Genomic DNA, 16,263 nt, shown 5'->3' with positions numbered 1-16,263 from the left:
GGTGGCAGCATGCTTTGGCTCACAGAGTGAGCCTGAAGGCAAAACCAATGCTCTGCAGCGCCTGCACTATAGTGCGCGAAATGTTGCCAGGCACCATGTCGTGCATGGCACACAGTGTGCGCACAAGAGTGCAGGCATCGGAGGGCACAACATGTGCCCCCAGCCACAATGCCCAATTAGGAAAAGCACCCACGGGCCAAATTTGGGGCCCCCTCTCTGGCTTTTTGCCGATCTTTTCGTGGCGGGATCCCTGAATGAAGACCTGGATCCGATTCGGAGCCATTCCGAACGACATCATTATCAACCCCTTAGTGGAATGTATAGATTTTTTCCAAAAATAAATCTTTAGAGTTCATGTTTTTGCTTTGTTTCGAATTATTGAAAATAAATCAATTAAATATATGATATACATCTTCATTCAGAAAATACCTTTAAGGTATAGTAGTAACAGTCACAGACATGGTAGTAATATTGCTACAAATAATGAATCCTTTTAAAGTAACACATCCCATAATAACTATTAATCTCCCTTGCCATCCTGATGGTCTGTACTCTGTTTTCCAAACTAAATTAGGCCCATCAAATACATATCTTTTTACAGGAAGTACCTGGATAGCTTATGGTAAGTGTATTTATGTAGCGCAAACCCAGCTACAAAGCAATGAAGTGCTGTACATTACATGGGAGAGGGGCGGAGTGTTTTAAGACAATCTTCAATCTTGTGATGGTGTAGATCAAGTGAAGATTATTGCCCGCAACCACATGTACCTGATAAAGCAGAACATGTTACAGATGTTTTGTGCATCTATGTTGTTGCGTGTTTCGACTAGAGTTGGGCAGTTCTCATTCTCACAAATCCATTCATCAAACACAATGGTCCATATTATCAAGAACGGGTGCTTACATTATCGTCGCCTTAGCGGCAGGAAACTACAGCTAAAGCGGCGATAAGGGCTTTGATAATATGCCCTATAGAATTCCAATAGAAGCCCAGGTTTGATGGCCTTCACACCAGAACCTGGGCTTCTATTGGAATTCTATAGGGCATATTATCAAGCCCATTATCAACGCTTAGGGGCAGTTTTGTGCTGCCAAAGCGGGGATAATGTTATCGCCGTTCTTGATAACATGGCTCTACATTTTTTTTATGACTTCGCGAGTGTCATTTGATTTCCCCTTCAATTATTATTTGGCTTTCAAAAAAGAGAGCCCTTGGCAGCTTCATTGATGCGCCTGTGCATGCTGAATACGAGCATTCCCCACTGGGACCTACTAGTTTTTTGTAGCCATCTTTCAAGCTCTGATGAGTGAATATTTCATAATTATGCATCTTAAATACACTGCACCTGGTAAATCATTATGAGCTCCCTGCATCTTAATTACTCCACAGAGGGATACGCAGGCCCTACGAAGAGACTGAAACATCGCCACGCTACAGTAGGCTCGTTTTTCCTTTCATAAAAATGTAAGGAGTAATATGTCCAAAGGATAAGGGCGGCTAACGAGCTTGTCCCTGCAAGCCCAGGCTTTGGAATTTCTTCGAGTCAGCCGCACTCACATACCGCTCCCTATTAAAGGTTACTTCCGTCTTAGAAGACTTCACAGTACGCGCTCTTTAGTTATTTCTGGAAAGGTGATATCTAGCTGTCACAGGAGTTGTGAAGTCAGTGCTACTGACAATCCCAGTAGCTGCTGGGGGATCGCCACTTAGGAACATTATATGCTTTGGTTCAGAAATCCCGGCATTGGTGATGCTGCCACTTGAAGATGTCAGTTACTAAATACCTCTGATAATTACTACACATTTCTATCAATATCTCTTCCTTGTGTTTGCATTCATGCACGTTTCAATTATGTTAATTGAGCTATGCAAAGGCGTCATACTTGATCGAATACAGAGACGTATTTAAATTCTGTTTGGATTTCTCGGCTGCAAAGTATTTTTTTTGGGCTTTCCATCGTGAGCATTCTTTAGATATACATGAGGAGTTCGTTCCTGTCATCCAGGTTCCACACTATTTGGCTAATTGGCTCTACTAAACTTCTTTTGCTCTATGACATCTCCCCCTGGCATTAGTCCTTGTCATCACTCGCATTGTATTTCAATTCTTGTACTTGTTTCAAGATTCCAAGATTAATTCAAATTTCTTAGTTTAATCTGACTATCATTTGTTTCTCTTTGAATCTGCGTTTCTTTGGAGTGCCTTCTGGTGTTAGTTCTTTTTTCGTGTTACCTCAATCTAAGCTTCTGTACATACATACATTCTGGTGTCTATATCGTCTATAATTCTCTTTGATTCTTTAATTTTATATGGTGACCCAGTTCTGAGTGCGCCCTGTAGATCATTGACCTAAGCTACCTGTAACCAGTGCATCCTGCCGACTCCCCCTATTCCGATCTTGGTCAGACCCCCGAAGAGCATTTACAATGGCTGCCTATAAAAAGTGCACGTCGTGGTCTGACCCTCACTCTTGGGTGGTTCCTAGAGAACATTTACCCTGGCTGACCCGGACATCCCATCTGTAGACCCAAGCAAACAAAGGTTGAAATCTGCCCGAAACGGCTAATTCTCTGTGACAAATGGATGAATTGTGCCTGTAGAAACCAGCAGGATGCCATGCCCTATTGGGATTTGTGATGTGCTGCATTTGTTAGTCTCCCTTTTGTCTAGATTCTATATTGTGGATCTGCATGACTCGTTGTGACTTCGGGGTCCTGACTGCTCCTGTCCAATGCATGCCTGTGGTTTGCTCCTCTGTTGCTTCTTGGTAAACTTTAAAGACAAGTTAATATGGCTAAGTTTATCTTCTGGGTTACTCATCGGTGCACCTGGATAGACTGTTTATGATAGCAGCCTGTATCCATTTCTTGATCATAGGCCCCCTCAGCTGTCATGCATGTTGAACCCAACAATGTATTACCCTGGCTGCCTGTAGTTAGTGCACTACTGTTATCTGGCCCTCTTTCACTCTTGGATGTCACTGACCATGTCATGAGTGATGTAATATGTGACGTCATCAGCAGTACATTGCGGGCGCACGAGTTATAGTTAGCGCAACTAACTATAACGGGCAAATTTCTCTGGTTTTATATGAGTCAAATATCCAACTAACTATCACGTCCCTGAAACCTATGATTTTTTAGTGAATTTCTAAGGTTTTTAAAATGCTAATTCCTAACTATAACATCTGTAAAACCAGTGTTTTTTTCAGTAAATTTCAAAAGTTTTTTAAATGTTAATTTCATATTTTAATATCTATAAAAGCTATATTTTTTCTATTTTTTTGTAACATTTTGGAACTCTATTATCCTTTTTTTTTACTTAAAAAATTATGTAATGTTTTAGATCTTCAAAAAAAATATGTATATCTTTTTTTAGAGAAAACTGGAGTCCCATACGGGTAGTGTACCAAGCTTCATGAGCATTCGAATCCTATCCGCCATATTGCTAAACTCCTAAATGATCCGCATTTCGTATCTGACGGCTTTGTGGCACCGCGTCCCGCGTAACATCATATACGTATGAGGTCGCACCAGCTGCTACTTTGGTATGCGACGGGTACGCATTACCAAGCCGCGTGTTACATCATGTACATATGGGGTCGCGCCCGCTGCACGTTGCGTATGCAATGAGTGCATGCTGCCAGGCCCTGTGTTACATCATAGGTGTTGCGCTGGGTACGCCATTCCCTCATTTTTTTTCATGTCTCAAAACTATATCTAAATAAGTTTAAAGTGTATATGAGAGCAAGCGATAATCTAAAATATTTTAAACATTTCTATATTTCTACCTGTAATAAACTTATATTATGGTAAATATATTTTCTCAAAATTGCGTGGGTGCGGCCTCCTTGCGCGCTCGGTGCACGATTGCCATGTGACCTTAAAAAAAAGCATTTTATTGGTTCATAACATTTCCCACTGTAACAGTAGGAGGACCCCACCCATTTTAGTCATTCTCTCTACAGCGTTTGATAAGAGCCACCTCTTCCGCTTAGAGAGCTTTTTTGAAACGTTTTTTGCTGTGTACATATATCTTATACTACATACTACACAAAACATGCAACGATCATCTTGATCAGTATTCATGGTCTGTACAGTAGCCTTTCCATGTGTGATGGCCAAGCATCTGAAACGTTACATAAAAAAACGAATGTGTGTTACACGATGCCCCTGATGTGTGTGTGTGTGTGTTTGCGCATTATTGTGCTGCATTTCGGCCTTGGTATTGGTGGCTATCACCAACCACGGGCAGAGTACCCCATCCTAGATCACATGTGACAAACAGTAAAGAGTAATGTGTAGATTTGTGTTGCAGTATGCTCTGTTGTCAGGCTTTACCAGTGTAGTAGTGAGTCATATGTGAGACTTTCAGCTTCACGTTTGACATGCATTGCTTGACTGTAATGAGTGCTATCACTGTGTATGACGTAGCCTCACTGCTGATCCTCCCTCCATCCGAGCACGTTCACATGTGTGCGCTTCGCGATAGCAAAACTTTCAATAATACCGTAGACCATTGACATGCGTGTCTGAGCATATCCACAAGCTTGGCAACTACATGTGATATTGGCCACTCAATGTTTTCGGACATCATCTCATTAGCGATAGTTGCCACCCTCCCAGTACATGCTACATTAATGCAAATTGCGGATTGTGCGACGTCAAAACTGCAAAACTGCAACATGGACTCAAACATAAGTACACTTCCTGGCCAGGCAGGTACTGAACAAAGCCCAGGTCTCCGGAATAATTATTCACACCCCTACGCTGGCCTGGCATACGCAAGCCCAGCCAGCCAGCTTTGCGTACGTTTAAATACGATAACGTCGACACCTAATGTCCCAGTTCTTCCACACTGCCTCAGGTGATATGGCCGCATCCACCTCGCATATCACAATGCACAATAAAAAAAAGGGATCCATGAGGTGTACACCATCCTGGAAATCAAAACTCCATTTGAATTGTGACGGGAGGTAAACAGTGAGGGCTGACACTCTGTCACCTCCTCCCTTTGTTTTTTTGACTCTCCCACCCACCCACTTGCTCTCTGTCTCATTCTCACTTTATTCCTTTCATTCTGGCTACCCTTCTTTTTCTCTTGGACATGGCACAAATACTAATGTTTCTTTCTTTGTCTTGCAGGTTTTGTACGCTGCTTCCGGCCACCCACTTATTTCATGTTATACTGTTGTTTGTTCGAATAAAGTTGTGTTTCCATTTATTTGTGTTGTTTTAATTAAGGGTATTTTTTACCAATAAATAAGTGAGTGGATGGGCCTTCTTTATCTGGCAACACTTGTCTGTAGTTTATTGTGAAAATCGGTGGTTGACAGGAGGTTATGAGGGAAAACATTTGTAATTTTGCGGTGCACCTACCAAATATAAACCAACAGACTATTACATAAATGAAGTCTGGGTAATTCTACAACTGCAAGGGTTCTATGATTGTATCACTTTAAAACACCTTGAGTACTGCCCGTGGGATTACAGAACCAATATTGAACTGCATAGGGTCACTGAGGCTTCAGGGACTGGCGAGGCCCTCCCTGCATATTTACGTAGAGCCCCGGAGGTTGGCGATCCACGGACTTGAGTTGCCCTCGAAGCCCCCCGAACAATTAGTAAACAATACCGGGGACGTGGCAATCCCCTAGGCTGCAAAACGTCTTTGTGCCCTCCCGCCCCTAATGTGAGATTTAGGTACCCAGTGCTGCAGAGACCCCGCAATATAATAATAAGATTGGCCCTGGCACATTACCCACGAGGGGGCTCATTTAAAGAAGGATTGGCGTTTGATTGTTTCGAGGTTTGCGACCTCGCCGGTAGCCGGTAGCCTGCCGCCATTTGAATGGGCAGAGGCATTCACAAACTCTTGTGGATATTTATTTATTTCTATATATCTATATATATATTTAGGACCTATTTTCCATAGAAAATTCTCAACATGCTATTCGCAGTAACTTTGATGCTGATTGACGAATTACACAAAATTTAGCAAAATCTTGGTTCGGAAAGAACCCTTTTTGTTAAATGGTGTAAATCTGTTCAGTAGTTACTGAGAATATCAAAAGTCAAAAAATTTCAATATCTATGGCCACGCAGGATCCGCGCTCCCTCCCGATCACGAGCTTTATGGTAATTTGCTGTCAACACTCCAAACCAGGAAGTGTTGGCAGCCATCTTGTGCCTCAGTAGAACCGAAATCAGTCAAACAAATATGCAAAATGCAAAAAGGGGGCAGGGTAGAATCACCCTGACCCCCTAGGACTTGCAGCCCCCCTCCTCTTAGAATTAAAAAAAAATGTTGGCAGGCCGGCCCCGGGGGATGCGGTCCCCGGGGCAGTAATAGGCCAGAGGAGGGGGGCCACGTGGCCCCCTCCAAAAAAACAAAATTAAAAAGCAATGCCCAGGCATCGGGGGAAGGAGTCCCTGGGGCCAGTAGTGACCCGGGAGGGCGGCCCCGGGGGATGAGGTCCCCAGGCCAATAGAGGCCTTAGGAGGGGCCCATGCAGCCCCCCTCCATAATAAAAGAAAAGCAAAAATGTGGTGATGCCCCGGGGGATGGGGTCCCTGGGGCCGGAATTGGCCACGGGAGGGGGCCACGTGGCCCCCTCCCAAAGAAAAATAAACAAATTAAAGGCCGGTCCCGGGAGATGGGGTCCCCGGGGCCAATAGAGGCCTTAGGAGGGGGGCCACGCAGCTCCCTTCAATGTGCAAAACAAGAAAAGGGGGCAGGGTAAAAACACCCAGACCCCCTAGGCCTGCTTAGGGGGTCCCACCAGGATTTTAAAAAAATCAGCCAAATCCGCACAGGGTGTGCGGATCCGGCCCGAAAAAAAAATCAAAGGGCGGACTCCCGAGCTTGATTGGGGGCTCATGGTCCCCTCCACACGCCCGGGAACCGCTACCTCCACGGTGCTCTAAACATTAAAATTAGGGGGTCTGTGATGGAACCCCAATCCCCGGGGACCAACACCCCCGTAATTGGTTGAAGTGGGGCTGCGTGGCCCCCCTCCTGGAGCCTTTTCATGGCCCTGGGGACCGCCACCCCCCAGGGCTAGCTCCTACAGTGTCCTGGGACACAGCTGTTTGCTATGGCAGGGTGGGAGCCTCGCGGCTCCCGCCCTGCCATTGCAAACTGCTTTGGTATTTGGGAAAGAGAGCAGAAAACCTGCCCTCTCTTCCAAATACCAAAGCAGATTGCTTTTCCACACAAGGAGCTGCATCTTAGCTGCTCCCTGTGTGGAAACGATTCAGAAAAGGGGGTGGTGATGGACAGAGTATCTGAACTAAGCAGAATACTCCTACCCAGTCAACAGATCAGGGCTTGATCCGTCACCGTTTATTAGCTCACTGCACCATCCCAGCTCAGAACCTGGCTACATGCAAATAAGTCTGTCCCTGGCCCAGTGCATAATGGGAACAGGGCAGACCAAACTACCAAGCCAATTCTTTAACTGGAAATGAAACAAGCTTCCGGGGACCGGTTTCTGGCATTACAGCCGTCTTCGGCCCAGCTTGCTTGAATCCTGATGGTGCAGTGAGCAAGGGACTCACATCTGAGCATACCCTTCCACGCTTGGGGTGGACAAAAGGATTCAGAAAAGGGGCTGGTGATGGACAGAGTATCTGAACTAAGCAGAATACTCCTACCCAGTCAACAGATCAGCACCCCCTGTTCCCATGATGCACTGGGCCAGGGACAGACTAATTTGCATGTAGCCAGGTTCTGAGCTGGGATGGTGCAGTGAGCTAAAAAACGGTGATGGATCAAGCCCTGATCTGTTGACTGGGTACGAGTGTTCTGTTTAATTCAGATACTCTGTCCATCACCACCCCCTTTTCTGAATCCTTGTGTGGAAAAACATTGCCAGCTCCTGCAGGAGGCGTGGAGCCAGCGGGACCGTGGGGAGATCGGGGACCCTGGGGCCAGAAGTTGCCCTGGAGGGGGGCCATCCAGCCCTCCTCACCCTAGAATAAAAAAATATGGCAGGCCTCCCCCGGGGATGGGGTCTCCGGGGCAATAATAGGCCAGAGGAGGGGGGCCACGTGGCCCCCCTCCAAAAAAATAAAATTAAAAAGCAATGCCCAGGCCTCGGGAGATGGGGTCCCCGGGCCAGAAATGGCCCGGGAGGGGGGCCACACGACCCCCTCCTAAAGAAAACAAAATAAATAAAGGCTGGCCCCAGGGCCACTAGAGGCCTTAGGAGGGGGCCATGCAGCCCCCCTCCATAATAAAGTAAAAACAGAAATTTGGTGATGCCCTGGGGGATGGGGTCCCCAGGGCCGGAATTGGCCATGGAAGGGGGGGCCACATGGCCCCCCTCCCAAAGAAAAATAAATAAATGAAAGGCCGGCCCCAGGGGATGGGGTCACGGGGGCCAAATGAGGCCTTAGGAGGGGGGCCACACAGCCCCCTCCAATGCGCAAAACAAGAAAAGCCTGTGTGGGAGGGCTTGAACCCCCCACATGCCCCCAGGGACAGCAACCTCCCCGGTGCTCTAAGTATTAAAATTAGGGGGTCTGTGGTGGACCCCCAAACCCCGGGGACCACCACCCCCGGGGCTATGTAATTGGTGGGAGGGGGGCTACTTGGCCCCCCTCCTGGAGCCTTGTCATGGCCCTGGGGACCGCCAATCCCCAGGGCTGGCTCCTACAGTGTCCTGGAGTGCCCACCCCCAGGACACTGCTGTTTGCTATGGCAGGGTGGGAGTCTCCCGGCTCCTGCCCTGACATAGCAAACTGCTATGGTATTTGAAAGAGAGCGCAGGAAACCTGCTCTCTCTTCCAAATACCAATGCAGATTACTTTTCCACACGGGGAGCTGCATCTTAGCAGCTCCCCGTGTGAAAAAGCAATGCCGGCTCCCGCAGGAGGCGGGGAGCCGGCGGGACAGTGGGGGATTGGGGACCCCGGGGCCAGAAGTGGCCCCAGAGTGGGGCCACACAGTCCTCCTCCCCTTATATTTAAAAAACAAATTGTTGGCAGACCGGCCCCGGGGGATGGGGTCCCCGGGGCAATAATAGTCCAGAGGAGGAGGGCCAAGCGGCCCACCTCAAAAAAATACAATTAAAAAGCAATGCCCAGGCCTCGGGGAATGGGGTCCCGGGGCCAGAAGTGGCCCGGGAGGGGGCCACATGGACCCCATCCCAAAGAAAACAAAATAAATAAAGGCTGGCCCGGGGCCAATAGTGGCCTTAGGAGGGGGGCCACGCAGCCCCCCTCCATAATAAAAGAAAAAAAAATGTGGTGATGCCCTGGGGGATGGGGTCCCTGAGGCCGGAACTGGCCACGGGAGGGGGGCCCACACAGTAATTCCCCTTAAATACTGGGGGTTCCTGGGGGCTAACTAGCCCACAAGGAACCTCCAGAATGCACCAGGGAGCTGCGTTGCAGAGTGGTGTTTAGAGGCCATGCCCCTTTTTACAGCTCTCTGCAACGCAGCTCTTTGGCGCTTACTGGTGGTACCTAGTGGGCTAGTTTGAGCCTAGGGAGTGGACCCTCAGGATTCAAGGGGATTTAATCTCCAAACTTAAAACAGCCACAAGGAGCATTTACACAGTGGTGAAGAGAGGGGTCGGGCCTGATGTGACGTGTGCAAACACGCCCTGTGACGTGCTTTAAGTTGGGGAAATAATTCCCTTTCAATCCTGAGGGCCCATGGGGGCCATGTAGTCCACCAGGTTCTTCCAGTAAGCGCCACTGCGCTGCGTTGCAGGGAGGTGGTCCAGGCCGTGTCCATTTTTACACCTCTCTGCAATGCTCTGTGGCACTAACTGGAGATACCTGGTGGCTAGTTGTACCCAAGGGACACTCAGGATTCAGAGGGACTTTATCCACCAAATTAAAATGGCACAGGGTGTGTTTGCACACGTCAGCTCAGTGCCCCCCTCCCTTTATAAGTGTGCAAACACACCCGGTGGTGCCTTTTAAGAGGTCGTTTTAATCCCCTGCCCTATTATATACTAGGGGCTTACAGAGGAGGTCATGCTAATCACAGGGGTACCCCAACGCATAGTGTTCTCTAGTGTATGCAGGTGTTTTAACTGTATTCTGTGTCTTTTAGCATAGCACTGGCTCTAAGACTGGTTAGTTAGAGTCAGTTACTACCAGTAGCATCTCAAAAAGTTGAGGGTACAGGATGATTTTGCAAAAAAGCCTCTTTCTGCTCCTCTGTTTCTTCTTTCTGCACGTCTTCCTTCTTCCTGCACTTTTCTTCGTCTTTGAGGACTTCAGTTGCTTCATTCTGCATTTCTTTTTCTTCTTTCTGTATGTTTTTTTTTCTTTCTTCACATGTCCTACCTCTGTAGGCATAGTTAGAAACTAGCATTCAAAACACCTTAGAAATTAACTGAAAAACCTTAGGTTTAAGGCACGTTATAGTTACAAATTAGCATTTATTAAAAACCTTAGAAATTCACTGAAAAAGATGGCTGCTGACGGGGGCAAGATGGCTGCTGACAGAGCTCTCGGCTAGTCAGTGCTGAGCACCCTTCTCGTGAATGCCGTGTGAACGCTGTGTGGGAAGAGCTGGGATGCTGTAACCCAGCTGTAACACTGCTGCCCCCTGAAAACCTTGATGTATGTCAGCCCTCCCACATATTCAGTGAAATTATTTGATGTATTCCTATAACGGGCAGTAGGTCTCTGCTTACCTGCATCATATTCATCGTTTGCTGTACTCTTCAGTACTCGGGAGCTGGTCGGCTGCAGTGGCTATAGTCCGAGTGAAAGCTGCGGCATATGCAACAGGTTCGTGGCGTTTGTGATGGCACCAAAGGTCCTCAAAGATCGAAAGGGCCCGCTGCTGGAAGAGACGTCGGGAAAATGTCAGAGAATGCCGAGGCTGCCGCTGCCACTGATCTCACCGGGAAATTGGGTCAGCTGTGGCATGGCGGGCCAAAGATGAAAACTGAGGAGCAGAGAATCCTTGAAGGCGCCGTAGCCACGGGGACAAGGTTGCGCACAGCCAATCTGGGTGAGAGTGCGATGCGCCAGCCCACGGTGTTGGAGGCGTTTGGGGGCCCGGGGTCTGCCATGACTATGGCGAAGTCTGTGGCGGAGGCTCAGGGAGCTTTGGAGATGCCTGTGGATCGCACGGATATCGCTTGGGAAAATGAAGGTGAATGGCAGCAGGGTACTACCCGGACCGAACTCTCAAGAGAGACTATGGGGAATTTTGGTATTTGTAGTTCGGGTATAAGCAGTGGAGTGAGTGGCAATGCTGTACCTGTGCCTGTACCTGATAGTCGTATGAATCAGCAAGTGACCGGTGTTAATGATATGCCTTTGTCGCTGCTCCCACCAGGCAGGATAAACGATGAGGAACAGGAAGAAGGGGGGACAGGGAGCAAAGCAGGATGTGACCCTATAACCCAGATGAACTTAATGAGCCCTATAACCCCCTCTAGTAACCCCGTGGAGAGTGGTAGATCCGTTATGTTGGAGGATAGTAGTAGGGCCCTAGCTGCACAGCATCTGGTTGTGGGAACTAATATCGTACAGGCCCAGGAGGCTGGGATATGCAATCCTACACAGAATGGAGGGGGGGCAGTGTTGCTCTCCCCTGATGGGGATACGTTTTTTTCCTTAAACGAAGACACGGATGTTGATAACGATAACGACTCCTCACAGGGAAGTGAACAGGAGACTTCTCAAGAGAGTGAAATGGATGAGGAGTCTCCTAGTACAATTTCAAAACAACAAGGGAAATCTAGGAGCTTAAGGAGAAGAGCAAGGAGGAAGGGAAGATCCCCTGATTTAGCAGCACGGCAGCTGGAATGGGACCATTCAGCATCCAGTTTAACAGCTTGGAATGATAATACTCCAACGGTGTTCAGCGAGGGGGCTAGAGGGGAGGGGAGTAATACCAGGTCTACACCTACAATGGAACTGTTATATACGACTCTGAAGACAATGCAGGGGGAGGCAAGGCAGGAGAGCAAAAGGGCACAGTTGGCTGCCAAGAAGCTCCAAGGGGCTATTCGGAAGACAAATAAATTATGTTCGGATATGGCAGATCGAATTACTCAGGTCGAAACCCGCACAGCTGCAGTTGAGAAGAAGTGGAGAAAATTCAGATTTTCAAATCTCTCCAAGAGAAACAAGCTCATGACATTGACTGGAAGCTGGAGGATTTTGAAAACCGGCAACGCCGCAATAACATTCGTCTCCTTGGATTGCAGGAGGGGATTGAAGGAGATACTGCTCTGGCTTTCACAGTGAATCTTCTCCGGGGTGCTTTCCCAGAGCTGGCACAATGGCACTGGGAGGGTGAAATACAACGGGCGCTTGGTTATCCTATGTTTAAAAGGGCCCACTCGGAGAAACAAGATGCTCAACCTAGGGCCATGCTGATATTTGTAGGTCATTATTTATTAAGACAGGCAATAATGGATCGGGCTAAACCAGACTCTAAAAGAACATTCGAGGGGCATACATTTTTCGCTCGACCGGATTTTTGTCATAATACGGTCAAGCGAAGATGGAGATTGCGCAAGTTGATTACCCCCTTTCAGACTTTTGGTTGTGAAGCCTTCCTGCTGTTCCCTGCGAGGCTTAGGTTATATATAAGGGAAAAGTCAGGATGTTTTTTTCGGAAATCAAGGCCCAGGATTTTCTTACTGAAATCACAGAATCGGGAGCTGAAAAATCCTGTGAAAGGGGAGCACTTGGGAAGAATTGAGACTGAGACTGGGTGTACTGGATTCGATGAATTTGCCCGGAAGTAATTGTTTAACTGTCTATTTTGGTGTAATCTTGGCGATTTTTTATTGCCTTATCTTTCTGAATATTAGGTATCTCTAGAGAGGGGGAGAAATAAAATAAAAAATAAAGAATATATATATATATAGTGAGGGGTCTGCACAGGGTAGGGATATGTATGGGGTATGCGGGGCATGCACAAAGAAGGGATTGTTGTGTAGTGAAGGCATTCGGGGGGAGGGTGCAGGCGCTGAGGGTGCAGGAGCTACAGTAGTCACACCTAGGTCATGTCTGACCTAGTTGCCTGTATGGGTGGTTGGGGGTGTGGGGGTTGGGTGTGGGGGTTGGGGGTGGGTTTGGGGGAGTTCTCCAGTTGGATGCATGCAAGCAGTCAGTACTACAAGGGATATTTCTATGGGAAGAACTGGTGAGGTAGAGGGTAGCTGGACACAAAGGAGCAAAAGAAGGACACTCAATGTTGTTCTAGAAGTTACTGCCATGATGAAAGGGCAATCAAAGAGTAATCTTTTTTTTTTACGTAGGATTCTCGGGGATAGTCATCAGAAGATTGTAACATGACTTTAAGATTTTTGACAGTGAATGTGTGTGGTCTTAATGACCCGCACAAGAGGAATAAAATAGCAATGTGATTAAAAACCCTACGTGCGAATTTTGCGTGTATTCAGGAAACGCACATTGAGGGTTGCAGAGCACGGGTCCTAGAACAGCTGGGTTATAAAGTATTGGTTTTCACAATGCAAGGTTCCCGTACCCGGGGGGTGGCGATTTCAACCCGGAGGAGGGATGTTACTGTGGTTAGAAAATCTGCCGACAAATGGGGGCGGTGGGTTTTTGCGGAATGCTCCTTGAATCACTTTAAGTTTACACTCGGATCCGTTTATGGGTCCACACGTGATGACGCAGAGATAATGGAATATTTAGATACGAATTTAGCTACATGGCCTGCCCCGATAATTATTAGTGGGGATTTTAACATCAATGGTATTGGGATAAGGTGGGATGACCCGTTTAACAAAGTTAAAGGGAAAAAAAGGAGAGTGGGCTTAGCACTCTCTAATTTAGTTTGTAATAATGGGCTAGTCGATATGTGGCCTTATTTGAATCCGTCAGATTCAGGCAGTACCTTTTTTTCTGCACCTCATAAGGCTGTCTCCCGCCTGGATTATTTTTTTGTGTATAAACAGTGTATTTCCCAGGTAGAGATTGAGAAGGTTCCCCGTATGATTTCGGACTACAACCCATTAGTTTTGAGTCTTAATTTCTCGTCTTTGGATAGAAGGAATGTTGGTTGGACCTTTGAAAGGAGGTTATTATATGATCCTGATTACATTTATATATGAAAGGGTGGATCAGAGAATTTTGGGGAAATAATCGAGGCTCTTCGGGTGTAGGAATTGTCTGGGACACGTTCAAGGCTGCAGTCAGAGGGGAAACAATGAACTACAGTTTACAGGAGCAATTAAGAGATCTCGAAATAAGGCAGGAGTTGGTTACGCTCGAGGAAGTACTGGGCTTGGCAATTGTATCAGGCGAAGCACTGGATGAAATATTACTGAAATTAGCAATGAAAAAGGCAGAAGCAGGTGATCATTACGCTAAAAAAGCAGCAGAGATTTATATGGCTAAAAAAGAACAGAGCTCGAGTTCAACGAGCGGGTGGGACATATTTTGGCTGTCAGAACTAGGCAAAAAGCTACTGCAGGTGAGGTTTCTGAAAATTTTGATGGTAACAGGAAGGTCATTTCTGATCCTGAAGGCATTCGGGAGGCTTTTCGGTTATTCTACCATCAGCTGTATTCAGGCAGTGCATGGGTTGTCTTGGAAAATATTTGTGAATATTTAGACGGAATCCCTAATCAAAAGGTAGATCGTAAAGATAGGGAAGAACTAGAAGGGGTCTTTACTCAGGATGAAATAATTGGGACTTTACAAGTTCTGCCATCAGGTAAAGCTGTTGGACCCGATCAAATCCCGCTCGAATTTGATAAAATATTTAAGGATGATATAGGGCCTGATTTAATAGATGTGATAAAACTAAAGCAAATTGGGAGCCTGCTCCTGAATCATGGGCTCGAGCAGATGTTGTGATATTTTTGAAGAAAGATAAACCCAATAGGGAGCCAGGCTCTTATCGTCCAATTATGCTTTTGAATAGTGACGTTAAGATCTTCTCTAAAATTTTGGCCAAGCGCCTGAATTGAATATTACGAAGAACTATTCACCCTGTTCAACATGGGTTTATTATGGGACGTGGGACAACACAACATATAAGACGTGTGATTACTCTTTTCAATGCAATGGAGATCTCAGGAGAGCCTATGGCTGTCTTGCTTTTGGACGCGGAAAAGGCATTTGATAGGGTCTCCTGGGATTTCCTTTGGGAAGCATTGAGATGGTTCGGCCTCGGAGAGGGGTTTATTCACTCGGTTCAAGTACTATATAGAGCCCCTACGGCCAGAATAAGGATCAATGGTAGTTATACTTCTTCATTTGACATTCAACGAGGGACCAGCCAGGGATGGCCCTCGTCCCCTTTATTATTTGCCATATATATGGACCCTCTTAAACGTTTGTTTTTAGCTAATGGGAGAATCCTCCCGGTTATCAATCAAGGGATTGAAACAAAAGTTCTCGCATACGCGGATGACGTGGTTATTGTTTCTTCAGACCCTGAAGAAGCGATGGAAGCGGTTGTCTCACTAGCTTCAGAATTTGGTTCACTTTCCGTGTACGCTCTTAATGAAGCAAAGCCTCAAATTATTGTGAACCACTTAATCAATTTTGAGGATCCTCGAGTGATTAAATCAGCTGTATATCTCGGGATAAGGATCTCGGCAGAGCTGGATACATTAGTTGCTAAAAACATAGAACCAGTTGTAAGAAAGACTCGGTTGGATCTAGACAGGCTGAATAATCTTCACTTACCATTAGTGGGGCGTGGTAATGTTATTAAAATGATTTTTTTGCCGAGGTTTTTATATTTATTTAGAGCAATTCCTTTAGAATTTCAAAATTTCTGGTTTAAAACGATAGAAGGTTTATTTAATAGGTTTCTCTGGGCACATGGAAAAACCAGGCGGGCACTACGATTTATGTCTTTACCGCGGGAGAGGGGGGGGGTTGATCCCTGATTTGAAGAGTTATTATTGGGCCTCTGCTCTACAGTATATGGCAGTTCTTATAGGGGGAGGCTTTTCGGAGTGTGAAGGGGGAAACAAACTGCCTGATGTGTATAAATTGCTGTTGGGAGAAAATGCGGAGAGGTGCTTTTGTAAATTCACAGAGCCCAGTTATTACAAAAGAACTAAGTTCAAGACTTTGATTGCTGCATTTAAGATTTGGGGGATTTTGAAGAAAATGATTGGCTTGGGAAGAATTAATTACTACAGTGTTATACAATAACCCAACTTTTCCGGAAATCTTTTCAGATGAAATCGTGGCAGAATGGGATGCCAAGGGTGTTACTAAGGCTGGAGATTTATTTGGAACACATGGTTTTCGCCAATTTTGCGATATACAGCTGGAGTTTTCAT

This window comes from Lissotriton vulgaris, chromosome 1_1, assembly GCF_964263255.1.
Source record: "Lissotriton vulgaris chromosome 1_1, aLisVul1.2, whole genome shotgun sequence".
NCBI classification, from domain to species: domain Eukaryota; kingdom Metazoa; phylum Chordata; class Amphibia; order Caudata; family Salamandridae; genus Lissotriton; species Lissotriton vulgaris.
This window is presented reverse-complemented; position numbering follows the sequence as displayed.